Here is a 16,285-nt window from a genome sequence, read left to right on the forward strand (position 1 = left end):
GGAGAGCAGATGTGCACCTATGCCAGTCTCAAGCCTGCAGATCAGCAAGCCGAGCCCGGGATACTTGGGGTAGGTGTACGGGGTGTGAAGCATTTCGTGGCAGCTCAAGCAGTGTGTGGGGGTGTGTTTTGTTGGCCTTGGCGTCCTGACGCCTGGGGTTTGTCGAGCCCTTAAACATGAGGAAAGTACAGAGGCCGCCATTGCTGAAGCCTGATTTTGAGAAGGTTTGTTCTGGCTATCTGGTGCTTTGGCCTCAACACTTTGTTTGAATTTGATATTTCTCAGGTCAGACACTCAATCACAGAATGCTTGTTTTCAGACTCATTTTTTAAAGCCAAATTCTCCAGGCAACAAGTCCATTAGTTTCTTTACTGCCAGTGCACGCTGGTCTGTGGGTCTGCGAGTGCACGCTGGTCTGTGGGTCTGCGAGTGCACGCTGGTCTGTGGGTCTGCGAGTGCACGCTGGTCTGTGGGTCTGCGAGTGCACGCTGGTCTGTGGGTCTGCGAGTGCACGCTGGTCTGTGGGTCTGCGAGTGCACGCTGGTCTGTGGGTCTGCGAGTGCACGCTGGTCTGTGGGTCTGCGAGTGCACGCTGGTCTGCGGGTCTGCGAGACCCACAAATTAATTTAAGATGATAGTCCAGCTTGGGTGGATAGGTTTCACCAGAGTTATGAACTTTCATTCCAACTCTTGGCTTGGGTTGGCCACACATTGTGTGGACCCACAAATTAATTTAAGATGATAGGTTTCACCAGAGTTTTGAGCTTTTATCATGACTTATGGGCTTGGGTTTAACCACCAGGTTTGGTGGTGACCAAGTTCTGGGGTCTAGGAGTGAGATGTTATGGTTCGGTTGGAAGTGTCTAGCATGGATTCTCCAGGCAACAAATCCATTAGTTTATTTACTGCCAGTGCACGCTGGTCTGTGGGTCTGTTGGCCTGCGAGTGCACGCTGGTCTGTGTGTCTGCGAGTGCACGCTGGTCTGTGGGTCTGCGAGTGCACGCTGGTCTGTGGGTCTGCGAGTGCACGCTGGTCTGTGGGTCTGCGAGTGCACGCTGGTCTGTGGGTCTGCGAGTGCACGCTGGTCTGTGGGTCTGCGAGTGCACGCTGGTCTGTGGGTCTGCGAGTGCACGCTGGTCTGTGGGTCTGCGAGTGCACGCTGGTCTGTGGGTCTGCGAGTGCACGCTGGTCTGTGGGTCTGCGAGAGCACGCTGGTCTGTGGGTCTGCGAGTGCACGCTGGTCTGTGGGTCTGCGAGTGCACGCTGGTCTGTGGGTCTGCGAGTGCACGATGGTCTGTGCGTCTGTAGTGCACGCTGGTCTGTTGGCCTGCGAGTGCACGCTGGTCTGTGGGCCTGCGAGTGCATGCTGGTCTGCGTTTCTGCGAGTGCACGCTGGTCTGCGAGACCCACAAATTAATTTAAGATGATAGTCCAGCTTGGGTGGATAGGTTTCACCAGAGTTATGAACTTTCATTCTAACTCTTGGCTTGGGTTGGCCACACATTGTGTGGACCCACAAATTAATTTAAGATGATAGTTTTCACCAGAGTTTTGAGCTTTTATCATGACTTATGGGCTTGGGTTTAACCACCAGGTTTGGTGGTGACCAAGTTCTGGGGTCTAGGAGTGAGATGTTATGGTTCGGTTGGAAGTGTCTAGCATGGATTGAGCCCCTGGGGGTGTGAGTGGGGTGGGCGAGCCTTCCATGTAATTTAGTGTCGACAGTGTTGCTTGCCCTGCCCTGTCATGCTGGAAAACGTGGTTGGCTCCTTCATTCACATCAGTCTTCAGCTTACCTTGAAGGTTACCGGTTTCTAGGAGCTCTTTCTCTGTGAAGAGATGCAGGCAGGGCTGTGGATTTCACTCTTTGATCCCTCTTGGGGAAGTCTACGGAGAGCTTGGGCAATGCTCTCGCTCTCTGGAAGTAAAGGGTCGGCTGTTGCAAGACTGTCTAAAATTTCTATTGTGAGCTGTAGTTGGGCATCTGGACTGGTTGCTAGGCTGTTCTGTAGTAGTGGGTTTAGAGACTGGGTCAATCTCAGTCCTTGCTGGACTGGGGGAGAAGTGCCCACTCCTCCGAAAAGGCCGGGGCTAGATCTGATTCAGTCTCCTTGCTCACTGCTCCGGTTCTTCCTGGCAGTTGGTCTAGAAGCTTAATTATGGCTTACAGTGGGAATGGTAGATTTTCTTATAACTGTTCATTCTTTCTTCCTGGGAATACAGACTTGCTTTTGGAATGGTCTTTAGTTGTTCTTGGTTGGCGTATGAGGGCACCATATTACAGTCAACAAACTCTTTGGCCAGGCCAAAATCAATACGCTCTATTCTTGGGTCAGACTTTAGGTATTGGGTCAGAATCCTTCTCTTCTTAGGGGGAAAAGGGTCTTGATACTTGCCGATCCCACAAAATGGCAGTACTTCAACGCATTGGCTAACTTCACACGGTTTTTACTTGTCAATATCTCTGTTTATTACGACAACGCCAAATTCCTCAGTTTTGCCGCTTATGTTTTCATGTGATCCCAATGCTTATCTTTATATTGTAGCTGGTGAGATGACCATCAAGGCTGAAGTATGGCAACACTGTGCTGTTTGAGAGTAAACGGAGAGGTATGTATCAAATTCAGTCTATAAATGCTGTAATCTGTGGGACATTTTAAGTGAAACTTTTTTGTGTATCAAGCTTTTAAGCGGAGGTCCACCCAAAAATGGAACTTCTGCTTTAAGTGACTGTGAGCCCCTTGACATGCCACATTTGGAAAATGGGAAACTATCAACAGGGGCCCGGAAGTGATGTCTCATGTCATTTCTGGGTCATCAGCAGGGAGGAGGGGGAGAGCAGATGTGCACCTATGCCAGTCTCAAGCCTGCAGATCAGCAAGCCGAGCCCGGGATACTTGGGGTAGGTGTACGGGGTGTGAAGCATTTCGTGGCAGCTCAAGCAGTGTGTGGGGGTGTGTTTTGTTGGCCTTGGCGTCCTGACGCCTGGGGTTTGTCGAGCCCTTAAACATGAGGAAAGTACAGAGGCCGCCATTGCTGAAGCCTGATTTTGAGAAGGTTTGTTCTGGCTATCTGGTGCTTTGGCCTCAACACTTTGTTTGAATTTGATATTTCTCAGGTCAGACACTCAATCACAGAATGCTTGTTTTCAGACTCATTTTTTAAAGCCAAATTCTCCAGGCAACAAGTCCATTAGTTTCTTTACTGCCAGTGCACGCTGGTCTGTGGGTCTGCGAGTGCACGCTGGTCTGTGGGCCTGCGAGTGCACGCTGGTCTGTGGGCCTGCGAGTGCACGCTGGTCTGTGGGTCTGCGAGTGCACGCTGGTCTGTGGGTCTGCGAGTGCACGCTGGTCTGTGGGTCTGCGAGTGCACGCTGGTCTGTGGGTCTGCGAGTGCACGCTGGTCTGTGGGTCTGCGAGTGCACGCTGGTCTGTGGGTCTGCGAGTGCACGCTGGTCTGTGGGTCTGCGAGTGCACGCTGGTCTGTGGGTCTGCGAGTGCACGCTGGTCTGTGGGTCTGCGAGTGCACGCTGGTCTGTGGGTCTGCGAGTGCACGCTGGTCTGTGGGTCTGCGAGTGCACGCTGGTCTGTGGGTCTGCGAGTGCACGCTGGTCTGTTGGCCTGCGAGTGCACGCTGGTCTGTTGGCCTGCGAGTGCACGCTGGTCTGTTGGCCTGCGAGTGCACGCTGGTCTGCGGGTCTGGGAGACCCACAAATTAATTTAAGATGATAGTCCAGCTTGGGTGGATAGGTTTCACCAGAGTTATGAACTTTCATTCTAACTCTTGGCTTGGGTTGGCCACACATTGTGTGGACCCACAAATTAATTTAAGATGATAGGTTTCACCAGAGTTTTGAGCTTTTATCATGACTTATGGGCTTGGGTTTAACCACCAGGTTTGGTGGTGACCAAGTTCTGGGGTCTAGGAGTGAGATGTTATGGTTCGGTTGGAAGTGTCTAGCATGGATTCTCCAGGCAACAAGTCCATTAGTTTCTTTACTGCCAGGGCACGCTGGTCTGTGGGTCTGCGAGTGCACGCTGGTCTGTGGGTCTGCGAGTGCACGCTGGTCTGTGGGTCTGCGAGTGCACGCTGGTCTGTGGGTCTGCGAGTGCACGCTGGTCTGTGGGTCTGCGAGTGCACGCTGGTCTGTGGGTCTGCGAGTGCACGCTGGTCTGTGGGTCTGCGAGTGCACGCTGGTCTGTGGGTCTGCGAGTGCACGCTGGTCTGTGGGTCTGCGAGTGCACGCTGGTCTGTGGGTCTGCGAGTGCACGCTGGTCTGCGAGACCCACAAATTAATTTAAGATGATAGTCCAGCTTGGGTGGATAGGTTTCACCAGAGTTATGAACTTTCATTCTAACTCTTGGCTTGGGTTGGCCACACATTGTGTGGACCCACACATTAATTTAAGATGATAGGTTTCACCAGAGTTTTGAGCTTTTATCATGACTTATGGGCTTGGGTTTAACCACCAGGTTTGGTGGTGACCAAGTTCTGGGGTCTAGGAGTGAGATGTTATGGTTCGGTTGGAAGTGTCTAGCATGGATTGAGCCCCTGGGGGTGTGAGTGGGGTGGGCGAGCCTTCCATGTAATTTAGTGTCGACAGTGTTGCTTGCCCTGCCCTGCCCTGTCATGCTGGAAAACGTGGTTGGCTCCTTCATTCACATCAGTCTTCAGCTTACCTTGAAGGTTACCGGTTTCTAGGAGCTCTTTCTCTGTGAAGAGATGCAGGCAGGACTGTGGATTTCACTCTTTGATCCCTCTTGGGGAAGTCTACGGAGAGCTTGGGCAATGCTCTCGCTCTCTGGAAGTAAAGGGTCGGCTGTTGCAAGACTGTCTAAAATTTCTATTGTGAGCTGTAGTTGGGCATCTGGACTGGTTGCTAGGCTGTTCTGTAGTAGTGGGTTTAGAGACTGGGTCAATCTCAGTCCTTGCTGGACTGGGGGAGAAGTGCCCACTTCTCTGAGAAGGCCGGGGCTAGATCTGATTCAGTCTCCTTGCTCACTGCTCCGGTTCTTCCTGGCAGTTGGTCTAGAAGCTTAATTATGGCTTACAGTGGGAATGGTAGATTTTCTTATAACTGTTCATTCTTTCTTCCTGGGAATACAGACTTGCTTTTGGAATGGTCTTTAGTTGTTCTTGGTTGGCGTATGAGGGCACCATATTACAGTCAACAAACTCTTTGGCCAGGCCAAAATCAATACGCTCTATTCTTGGGTCAGACTTTAGGTATTGGGTCAGAATCCTTCTCTTCTTAGGGGGAAAAGGGTCTTGATACTTGCCGATCCCACAAAATGGCAGTACTTCAACGCATTGGCTAACTTCACACGGTTTTTACTTGTCAATATCTCTGTTTATTACGACAACGCCAAATTCCTCAGTTTTGCCGCTTATGTTTTCATGTGATCCCAATGCTTATCTTTATATTGTAGCTGGTGAAATGACCATCAAGGCTGAAGTATGGCAACACTGTGCTGTTTAAGAGTAAACGGAGAGGTATGTATCAAATTCAGTCTATAAATGCTGTAATCTGTGGGACATTTTAAGTGAAACTTTTTTGTGTATCAAGCTTTTAAGCGGAGGTCCACCCAAAAATGGAACTTCTGCTTTAAGTGACTGCGAGCCCCTTGACATGCCACATTTGGAAAATGGGAAACTATCAACAGGGGCCCGGAAGTGATGTCTCATGTCATTTCTGGGTCAAGAGCAGGGAGGAGGGGGAGAGCAGATGTGCACCTATGCCAGTCTCAAGCCTGCAGATCAGCAAGCCGAGCCCGGGATACTTGGGGTAGGTGTACGGGGTGTGAAGCATTTCGTGGCAGCTCAAGCAGTGTGTGGGGGTGTGTTTTGTTGGCCTTGGCGTCCTGACGCCTGGGGTTTGTCGAGCCCTTAAACATGAGGAAAGTACAGAGGCCGCCATTGCTGAAGCCTGATTTTGAGAAGGTTTGTTCTGGCTATCTGGTGCTTTGGCCTCAACACTTTGTTTGAATTTTATATTTCTCAGGTCAGACACTCAATCACAGAATGCTTGTTTTCAGACTCATTTTTTAAAGCCAAATTCTCCAGGCAACAAGTCCATTAGTTTCTTTACTGCGAGTGCACGCTGGTCTGTGGGTCTGCGAGTGCACGCTGGTCTGTGGGTCTGCGAGTGCACGCTGGTCTGTGGGTCTGCGAGTGCACGCTGGTCTGTGGGTCTGCGAGTGCACGCTGGTCTGTGGGTCTGCGAGATCACGCTGGTCTGTGGGTCTGCGAGTGCACGCTGGTCTGTGGGTCTGCGAGTGCACGCTGGTCTGTGGGTCTGCGAGTGCACGCTGGTCTGTGGGTCTGCGAGTGCACGCTGGTCTGTGGGTCTGCGAGTGCACGCTGGTCTGTGGGTCTGCGAGTGCACGCTGGTCTGTGGGTCTGCGAGTGCACGCTGGTCTGTGGGTCTGCGAGTGCACGCTGGTCTGTGGGTCTGCGAGTGCACGCTGGTCTGTGGGTCTGCGAGTGCACGCTGGTCTGTGGGTCTGCGAGTGCACGCTGGTCTGTGGGTCTGCGAGTGCACGCTGGTCTGTGGGCCTGCGAGTGCACGCTGGTCTGTTGGCCTGCGAGTGCACGCTGGTCTGTTGGCCTGCGAGTGCACGCTGGTCTGCGGGTCTGCGAGACCCATAAATTAATTTAAGATGATAGTCCAGCTTGGGTGGATAGGTTTCACCAGAGTTATGAACTTTCATTCTAACTCTTGGCTTGGGTTGGCCACACATTGTGTGGACCCACAAATTAATTTAAGATGATAGGTTTCACCAGAGTTTTGAGCTTTTATCATGACTTATGGGCTTGGGTTTAACCACCAGTTTTGGTGGTGACCAAGTTCTGGGGTCTAGGAGTGAGATGTTATGGTTCGGTTGGAAGTGTCTAGCATGGATTCTCCAGGCAACAAGTCCATTAGTTTCTTTACTGCCAGTGCACGCTGGTCTGTGGGTCTGTTGGCCTGCGAGTGCACGCTGGTCTGTGGGTCTGTGGGTCTGCGAGTGCACGCTGGTCTGTGGGTCTGCGAGTGCACGCTGGTCTGTGGGTCTGCGAGTGCACGCTGGTCTGTGGGCCTGCGAGTGCACGCTGGTCTGTGGGCCTGCGAGTGCACGCTGGTCTGTGGGCCTGCGAGTGCACGCTGGTCTGTGGGCCTGCGAGTGCACGCTGGTCTGTGGGCCTGCGAGTGCACGCTGGTCTGTGGGCCTGCGAGTGCACGCTGGTCTGTGGGCCTGCGAGTGCACGCTGGTCTGTGGGCCTGCGAGTGCACGCTGGTCTGTTGGCCTGCGAGTGCACGCTGGTCTGCGAGACCCACAAATTAATTTAAGATGATAGTCCAGCTTGGGTGGATAGGTTTCACCAGAGTTATGAACTTTCATTCTAACTCTTGGCTTGGGTTGGCCACACATTGTGTGGACCCACAAATTAATTTAAGATGATAGGTTTCACCAGAGTTTTGAGCTTTTATCATGACTTATGGGCTTGGGTTTAACCACCAGGTTTGGTGGTGACCAAGTTCTGGGGTCTAGGAGTGAGATGTTATGGTTCGGTTGGAAGTGTCTAGCATGGATTCTCCAGGCAACAAGTCCATTAGTTTCTTTACTGCCAGTGCACGCTGGTCTGTGGGTCTGTGGGTCTGTGGGTCTGTGGGTCTGCGAGTGCACGCTGGTCTGTGGGTCTGCGAGTGCACGCTGGTCTGTGGGTCTGCGAGTGCACGCTGGTCTGTGGGTCTGCGAGTGCACGCTGGTCTGTGGGTCTGCGAGTGCACGCTGGTCTGTGGGTCTGCGAGTGCACGCTGGTCTGTGGGTCTGCGAGTGCACGCTGGTCTGTGGGTCTGCGAGTGCACGCTGGTCTGTGGGTCTGCGAGTGCACGCTGGTCTGTGGGTCTGCGAGTGCACGCTGGTCTGTGGGTCTGCGAGTGCACGCTTGTCTGTGGGTCTGCGAGTGCACGCTGGTCTGTGGGTCTGCGAGTGCACGCTGGTCTGTTGGCCTGCGAGTGCACGCTGGTCTGTTGGCCTGCGAGTGCACGCTGGTCTGCGGGTCTGCGAGTGCACGCTGGTCTGCGAGACCCACAAATTAATTTAAGATGATAGTCCAGCTTGGGTGGATAGGTTTCACCAGAGTTATGAACTTTCATTCTAACTCTTGGCTTGGGTTGGCCACACATTGTGTGGACCCACAAATTAATTTAAGATGATAGGTTTCACCAGAGTTTTGAGCTTTTATCATGACTTATGGGCTTGGGTTTAACCACCAGGTTTGGTGGTGACCAAGTTCTGGGGTCTAGGAGTGAGATGTTATGGTTCGGTTGGAAGTGTCTAGCATGGATTGAGCCCCTGGGGGTGTGAGTGGGGTGGGCGAGCCTTCCATGTAATTTAGTGTCGACAGTGTTGCTTGCCCTGCCCTGCCCTGTCATGCTGGAAAACGTGGTTGGCTCCTTCATTCACATCAGTCTTCAGCTTACCTTGAAGGTTACCGGTTTCTAGGAGCTCTTTCTCTGTGAAGAGATGCAGGCAGGACTGTGGATTTCACTCTTTGATCCCTCTTCGGGAAGTCTACGGAGAGCTTGGGCAATGCTCTCGCTCTCTGGAAGTAAAGGGTCGGCTGTTGCAAGACTGTCTAAAATTTCTATTGTGAGCTGTAGTTGGGCATCTGGACTGGTTGCTAGGCTGTTCTGTAGTAGTGGGTTTAGAGACTGGGTCAATCTCAGTCCTTGCTGGACTGGGGGAGAAGTGCCCACTTCTCTGAGAAGGCCGGGGCTAGATCTGATTCAGTCTCCTTGCTCACTGCTCCGGTTCTTCCTGGCAGTTGGTCTAGAAGCTTAATTATGGCTTACAGTGGGAATGGTAGATTTTCTTATAACTGTTCATTCTTTCTTCCTGGGAATACAGACTTGCTTTTGGAATGGTCTTTAGTTGTTCTTGGTTGGCGTATGAGGGCACCATATTACAGTCAACAAACTCTTTGGCCAGGCCAAAATCAATACGCTCTATTCTTGGGTCAGACTTTAGGTATTGGGTCAGAATCCTTCTCTTCTTAGGGGGAAAAGGGTCTTGATACTTGCCGATCCCACAAAATGGCAGTACTTCAACGCATTGGCTAACTTCACACGGTTTTTACTTGTCAATATCTCTGTTTATTACGACAACGCCAAATTCCTCAGTTTTGCCGCTTATGTTTTCATGTGATCCCAATGCTTATCTTTATATTGTAGCTGGTGAAATGACCATCAAGGCTGAAGTATGGCAACACTGTGCTGTTTAAGAGTAAACGGAGAGGTATGTATCAAATTCAGTCTATAAATGCTGTAATCTGTGGGACATTTTAAGTGAAACTTTTTTGTGTATCAAGCTTTTAAGCGGAGGTCCACCCAAAAATGGAACTTCTGCTTTAAGTGACTGCGAGCCCCTTGACATGCCACATTTGGAAAATGGGAAACTATCAACAGGGGCCCGGAAGTGATGTCTCATGTCATTTCTGGGTCAAGAGCAGGGAGGAGGGGGAGAGCAGATGTGCACCTATGCCAGTCTCAAGCCTGCAGATCAGCAAGCCGAGCCCGGGATACTTGGGGTAGGTGTACGGGGTGTGAAGCATTTCGTGGCAGCTCAAGCAGTGTGTGGGGGTGTGTTTTGTTGGCCTTGGCGTCCTGACGCCTGGGGTTTGTCGAGCCCTTAAACATGAGGAAAGTACAGAGGCCGCCATTGCTGAAGCCTGATTTTGAGAAGGTTTGTTCTGGCTATCTGGTGCTTTGGCCTCAACACTTTGTTTGAATTTGATATTTCTCAGGTCAGACACTCAATCACAGAATGCTTGTTTTCAGACTCATTTTTTAAAGCCAAATTCTCCAGGCAACAAGTCCATTAGTTTCTTTACTGCGAGTGCACGCTGGTCTGTGGGTCTGCGAGTGCACGCTGGTCTGTGGGTCTGCGAGTGCACGCTGGTCTGTGGGTCTGCGAGTGCACGCTGGTCTGTGGGTCTGCGAGTGCACGCTGGTCTGTGGGTCTGCGAGAGCACGCTGGTCTGTGGGTCTGCGAGTGCACGCGGGTCTGTGGGTCTGCGAGTGCACGCTGGTCTGTGGGTCTGCGAGTGCACGCTGGTCTGTGGGTCTGCGAGTGCACGCTGGTCTGTGGGTCTGCGAGTGCACGCTGGTCTGTGGGTCTGCGAGTGCACGCTGGTCTGTGGGTCTGCGAGTGCACGCTGGTCTGTGGGTCTGCGAGTGCACGCTGGTCTGTGGGTCTGCGAGTGCACGCTGGTCTGTGGGTCTGCGAGTGCACGCTGGTCTGTGGGTCTGCGAGTGCACGCTGGTCTGTGGGCCTGCGAGTGCACGCTGGTCTGTGGGCCTGCGAGTGCACGCTGGTCTGTTGGCCTGCGAGTGCACGCTGGTCTGTTGGCCTGCGAGTGCACGCTGGTCTGCGGGTCTGCGAGACCCATAAATTAATTTAAGATGATAGTCCAGCTTGGGTGGATAGGTTTCACCAGAGTTATGAACTTTCATTCTAACTCTTGGCTTGGGTTGGCCACACATTGTGTGGACCCACAAATTAATTTAAGATGATAGGTTTCACCAGAGTTTTGAGCTTTTATCATGACTTATGGGCTTGGGTTTAACCACCAGGTTTGGTGGTGACCAAGTTCTGGGGTCTAGGAGTGAGATGTTATGGTTCGGTTGGAAGTGTCTAGCATGGATTCTCCAGGCAACAAGTCCATTAGTTTCTTTACTGCCAGTGCACGCTGGTCTGTGGGTCTGTTGGCCTGCGAGTGCACGCTGGTCTGTGGGTCTGTGGGTCTGCGAGTGCACGCTGGTCTGTGGGTCTGCGAGTGCACGCTGGTCTGTGGGTCTGCGAGTGCACGCTGGTCTGTGGGTCTGCGAGTGCACGCTGGTCTGTGGGCCTGCGAGTGCACGCTGGTCTGTGGGCCTGCGAGTGCACGCTGGTCTGTGGGCCTGCGAGTGCACGCTGGTCTGTGGGCCTGCGAGTGCACGCTGGTCTGTGGGCCTGCGAGTGCACGCTGGTCTGTGGGCCTGCGAGTGCACGCTGGTCTGTGGGCCTGCGAGTGCACGCTGGTCTGTGGGCCTGCGAGTGCACGCTGGTCTGTTGGCCTGCGAGTGCACGCTGGTCTGCGAGACCCACAAATTAATTTAAGATGATAGTCCAGCTTGGGTGGATAGGTTTCACCAGAGTTATGAACTTTCATTCTAACTCTTGGCTTGGGTTGGCCACACATTGTGTGGACCCACAAATTAATTTAAGATGATAGGTTTCACCAGAGTTTTGAGCTTTTATCATGACTTATGGGCTTGGGTTTAACCACCAGGTTTGGTGGTGACCAAGTTCTGGGGTCTAGGAGTGAGATGTTATGGTTCGGTTGGAAGTGTCTAGCATGGATTTAGCCCCTGGGGGTGTGAGTGGGGTGGGCGAGCCTTCCATGTAATTTAGTGTCGACAGTGTTGCTTGCCCTGCCCTGTCATGCTGGAAAACGTGGTTGGCTCCTTCATTCACATCAGTCTTCAGCTTACCTTGAAGGTTACCGGTTTCTAGGAGCTCTTTCTCTGTGAAGAGATGCAGCCAGGGCTGTGGATTTTACTCTTTGATCCCTCTTGGGGAAGTCTACGGAGAGCTTGGGCAATGCTCTCGCTCTCTGGAAGTAAAGGGTCGGCTGTTGCAAGACTGTCTAAAATTTCTATTGTGAGCTGTAGTTGGGCATCTGGACTGGTTGCTAGGCTGTTCTGTAGTAGTGGGTTTAGAGACTGGGTCAATCTCAGTCCTTGCTGGACTGGGGGAGAAGTGCCCACTTCTCTGAGAAGGCCGGGGCTAGATCTGATTCAGTCTCCTTGCTCACTGCTCCGGTTCTTCCTGGCAGTTGGTCTAGAAGCTTAATTATGGCTTACAGTGGGAATGGTAGATTTTCTTATAACTGTTCATTCTTTCTTCCTGGGAATACAGACTTGCTTTTGGAATGGTCTTTAGTTGTTCTTGGTTGGCGTATGAGGGCACCATATTACAGTCAACAAACTCTTTGGCCAGGCCAAAATCAATACGCTCTATTCTTGGGTCAGACTTTGGGTATTGGGTCAGAATCCTTCTCTTCTTAGGGGGAAAGGGGTCTTGATACTTGCCGATCCCACAAAATGGCAGTACTTCAACGCATTGGCTAACTTCACACGGTTTTTACTTGTCAATATCTCTGTTTATTACGACAACGCCAAATTCCTCAGTTTTGCCGCTTATGTTTTCATGTGATCCCAATGCTTATCTTTATATTGTAGCTGGTGAAATGACCATCAAGGCTGAAGTATGGCAACACTGTGCTGTTTAAGAGTAAACAGAGAGGTATGTATCAAATTCAGTCTATAAATGCTGTAATCTGTGGGACATTTTAAGTGAAACTTTTTTGTGTATCAAGCTTTTAAGCGGAGGTCCACCCAAAAATGGAACTTCTGCTTTAAGTGACTGTGAGCCCCTTGACATGCCACATTTGGAAAATGGGAAACTATCAACAGGGGCCCGGAAGTGATGTCTCATGTCATTTCTGGGTCAAGAGCAGGGAGGAGGGGGAGAGCAGATGTGCACCTATGCCAGTCTCAAGCCTGCAGATCAGCAAGCCGAGCCCGGGATACTTGGGGTAGGTGTATGGGGTGTGAAGCATTTCGTGGCAGCTCAAGCAGTGTGTGGGGATGTGTTTTGTTGGCCTTGACGACCTGACGCCTGGGGTTTGTCGAGCCCTTAAACATGAGGAAAGTACAGAGGCCGCCATTGCTGAAGCCTGATTTTGAGAAGGTATCTGGTGCATTGGCCTCATGGCTTTGAGTGTCTGACCTGAGAAATATAAAATTCCAACAATCACAGAATGCTTGTTTTCAGACTAACTTTTTAAAGCCAAATTAGCCAGGCAACAAGTCCATTAGTTCCATTACTGTTCAGTATGCCATAGCAAAGTGGAAGTGAAGCAAAAAACATCAATTTGTTCCCAGTATGGAATTATCTAGAGTGGTTTTTATTTTATATATTTAAGCATAGGAAACCATAGTGCTGGGATATACAATTAGTGGACCTCCAGCTACTGCAAAACTACAAGTCCCATCATGCCTTTTCCTCTGGGTGTCATGCTTGTGGCTGTGAGTCTTGCTATGCCTCATGTGATTTGTAGTTCTGCAACAGTTAGCGGTCCACTAATTGCATATCCCTGCCATAGAGGATTCTATTATGAGTTTCTCCTGGAAGTTTCAGTTGCTAGGCTGTCATACCAATACTCTTAACCAGGACAAGTATGCAGGAAGACTTCTAGACTTTCATGATCTGCACACTTAGGCCCCATACACACGATAGAATCCATCCGCTGAAAAATCCCAGCGAATGGGTTTCAGCGGATAGATCCTATGGTGTGTACACTCCAGCGGATCTGTTTCCGCGGATATTTCTCCCCTGGGATGGATTCCAGCAGATCGAATATTTGCTGACATGCTAAACAAATCTATCTGCTGGAATCCATCCCAACGGATGGATCCGCTGGTCTGTATAGACTCACCGGATCCATCCGTCCGAAGGGATCCCCCGCATGCGTCGTAATGAATCGACGCATGTGTGGAATTCCTTATATGACAGCGTCGCGCAAGTCGCCGCGTCACGTCATCGCCAGAGGATTTCGGCGCGGATTTGAATGCGATGGTGAGTACACTCCATCGCAGAGAAATCCTTTGAAATCCTCGAGAGGATTTATCCGCGGAAACGGTCCGCTGGACCGTATTCGCGGATAAATCCTCTCGTGTGTATGGGGCCTTAGGGGTGACCTGGAACACATGAAGCCAGTTGTTGAGCATAACAGCAGGTCAATCATTTTGGGTCGGCAGTGAGCCTTTATTATGACATGTTTAAACTTTGTATTTTTAATCTCTACCTCAAATTTTATCTCTCGTAGACATGTTGCCATTGAAAATTTTATATTTTCCATTATTGGAAGCCTTGACCACTTCAAGCAAGTTGAAAGCTGAACACTCCAAGCATGATGAAATCCATTCTCTTGCCTGCAGCATTAGTGTTTGGTGGGTACCAAGAAAACGCATTAGGATGATGGTCTAGCTTGACTTGCTAGGTTTCACCAGAGTTATGAGCTTTTATTCTAACTCTTGGCTTGGCCACACACTGTGTGGACCCACAAATAAATCTAGGATGATAGTCCAGCTTGGTTTGCTAGGTTTCACCGGAGTTATGAGCTTTAATTCTGGCTCTTGGCTTGGGTTAGCCACACATTGTGTGGACCCACAAATTAGTTTAGGATGATGGTCCAGCTTGGTTTGCTAGATTTCACCAGAGTTATGAGCTTTAATTCTAACTCTTGGCTTTACCGCACACTGTGTGGACCCACAACTAAATCTAGGATGATAGTCCAGCTTGGTTTGCTAGGTTTCACCAGAGTTATGAGCTTTTAATCATAACTCTATCATAACCCTTAGATTTTGGGGTCTAAGAGCAAAGTTCCTGTTCTGTTGGAAGTCCCTGGGTAGAAATTTGCTCCTAGGTTGTGGGTTGAGCTTTGTTGGAGCAGGGCAGGGCACTGCAACACTGCTACTACAGACTCAGTTGGCCTCTTAAATCCACATTTTGCGCTACCCTTGCAGGTTACCGGTTTCTAGGAGCTTTTTTCTGCCATGTACAGGGATGGGTGGCAGAGCATTTATTTTACTCTGAAACCTGTTGGGAAAGTCTACAGAGAGCCCCCGCTCTCTGCAAGTAAAGGGTCTGCTGTTCTGAGACGGTCTTGCCTTTCCTATTATGAGCTGTGATTGGGAAACTGGGCTGGTTGATGGGCTTCATTGTAGCGGAGGACTTGGAGACTGGGTCAGTCTCAGTCCTTGCTGGATTGGGGGGCGAGTGCCCAGTTCTTCAGGAAGGTCGGGACTAGGGTGGATTCAGTCTTTTTGCCCTCTGCTGCAGTGTGGCTTTGAAGTTGGACTAGGGGCTCAATCATGGCTCATGATGGGAATGGGAGGATTATCTTTGACTGCACATCCTTTCTTCCTGGGGATACAGAGTGTTGATTTGGAATGCTCCTTGGTGTTTCTTGGTTAGAGTATAAGGGCACCATACTAGAGTCAACAAATTCTTTGGACCAGGCCATCATCAATACTCCTATTCTTGGGTCAGACTTTTTGGTATTGTGTTAGAATACTTATGCCCTTAGGGGAAAAGGTCTAACATGTGCCATTCCCATTTAACACCAATAGGTTTAAATGGTTGGTTTTCCTGTTAAGCTCCACTAAGGCAGTTTAACAGATTGCACATTATTTTGTTCTCGTGGCACTTTAGCCCCATGTAAAGTATTTCCTTGTAGATCCATGAAGCCTATTCTAGTGGCGTTTCTATACGATGCCAGTGATTCCCCTTCACTGGTCATTTCATGGCCACCCAGGTGCAGTGAAGAATGCAAATTATTTTCTGGTTGCAGGCTTTGGTCCTAATGGCGCAGCATTTGTTTTAACTCAGTTAGACCATTGAGCAGGGATTTTTATTTATGCATTCTCAGCCAGGAAAGCATTTCATGGTTTTACCATGTCTGTCACATCCATGTGAACCGGGTCTTACAGTGGACTTGATGTTATAACTTGTTTCAAAGGCCTTTATCCTTTTTGTGTTTTCAATGTTACCTCCATTTCATTATATTGTAGCTGGTGAGATGACCATCGAGGCTGAAGTATGGCAACACTGTGCTGTTTGAGAGTAAACGGAGAGGTATGTATCAAATTCAGTCTATAAATGCTGTATTCTGTGGCACATTTAAGTGAAACTTTTTTGTGTATCAAGCTTTTAAGCGGAGTTCCACCCAAAAATGGAACTTCTGCTTTAAGTGAACGTGACCCCCTTGACATGCCACATTTAAAAAACTGGGGAAACTGTCAACACTGGCCTGGAAGTGATGTCACATGTCATTTCTGGGTCATCAGCAAGGAGGGGGAAGTGCACCTATGCCAGTCTCAGGCCTGCAGATCAGCAAGCGGAGCCTGGGTTACTTGGGGTAGGTGCGTGGGGTGTGGGGCATTTTGTGGCAGCTCAAGCATTGTGTGGGGGTGTGTTTTGTTGGCCTTGGCGACCTGATGCCTGGGGTTTGTCGAGCCCTTAAACATGAGGAAAGTACAGAGGCCGCCATTGCTAAAGTCTGATTTTGAGAAGGTTTGTTCTGGCCATCTGGTGCTTTTGCCTCAACACATTGAGTGTCCTGAGAAATATAAAATTCCAACAATCACAGAATGCTTGTTTTCAGACTAACTTTTTAAAGCCAAATTAGCC

General features: G+C 50.2%; 1 long non-coding RNA gene across 1 annotated transcript; it reads left to right on the forward strand.

Moving 5' to 3' along the window:
• Window positions 1-2,552: 2,552 nt before the first annotated feature.
• Window positions 2,553-15,770, forward strand: LOC120913866. Its single transcript, XR_005743582.1, has 3 exons — window positions 2,553-2,611; window positions 13,920-14,043; window positions 15,667-15,770. It is a non-coding gene; the product is annotated as an uncharacterized LOC120913866 (long non-coding RNA).
• Window positions 15,771-16,285: the final 515 nt, after the last annotated feature.

This window comes from Rana temporaria, chromosome 9 (assembly GCF_905171775.1).
Source record: "Rana temporaria chromosome 9, aRanTem1.1, whole genome shotgun sequence".
NCBI classification, from domain to species: domain Eukaryota; kingdom Metazoa; phylum Chordata; class Amphibia; order Anura; family Ranidae; genus Rana; species Rana temporaria.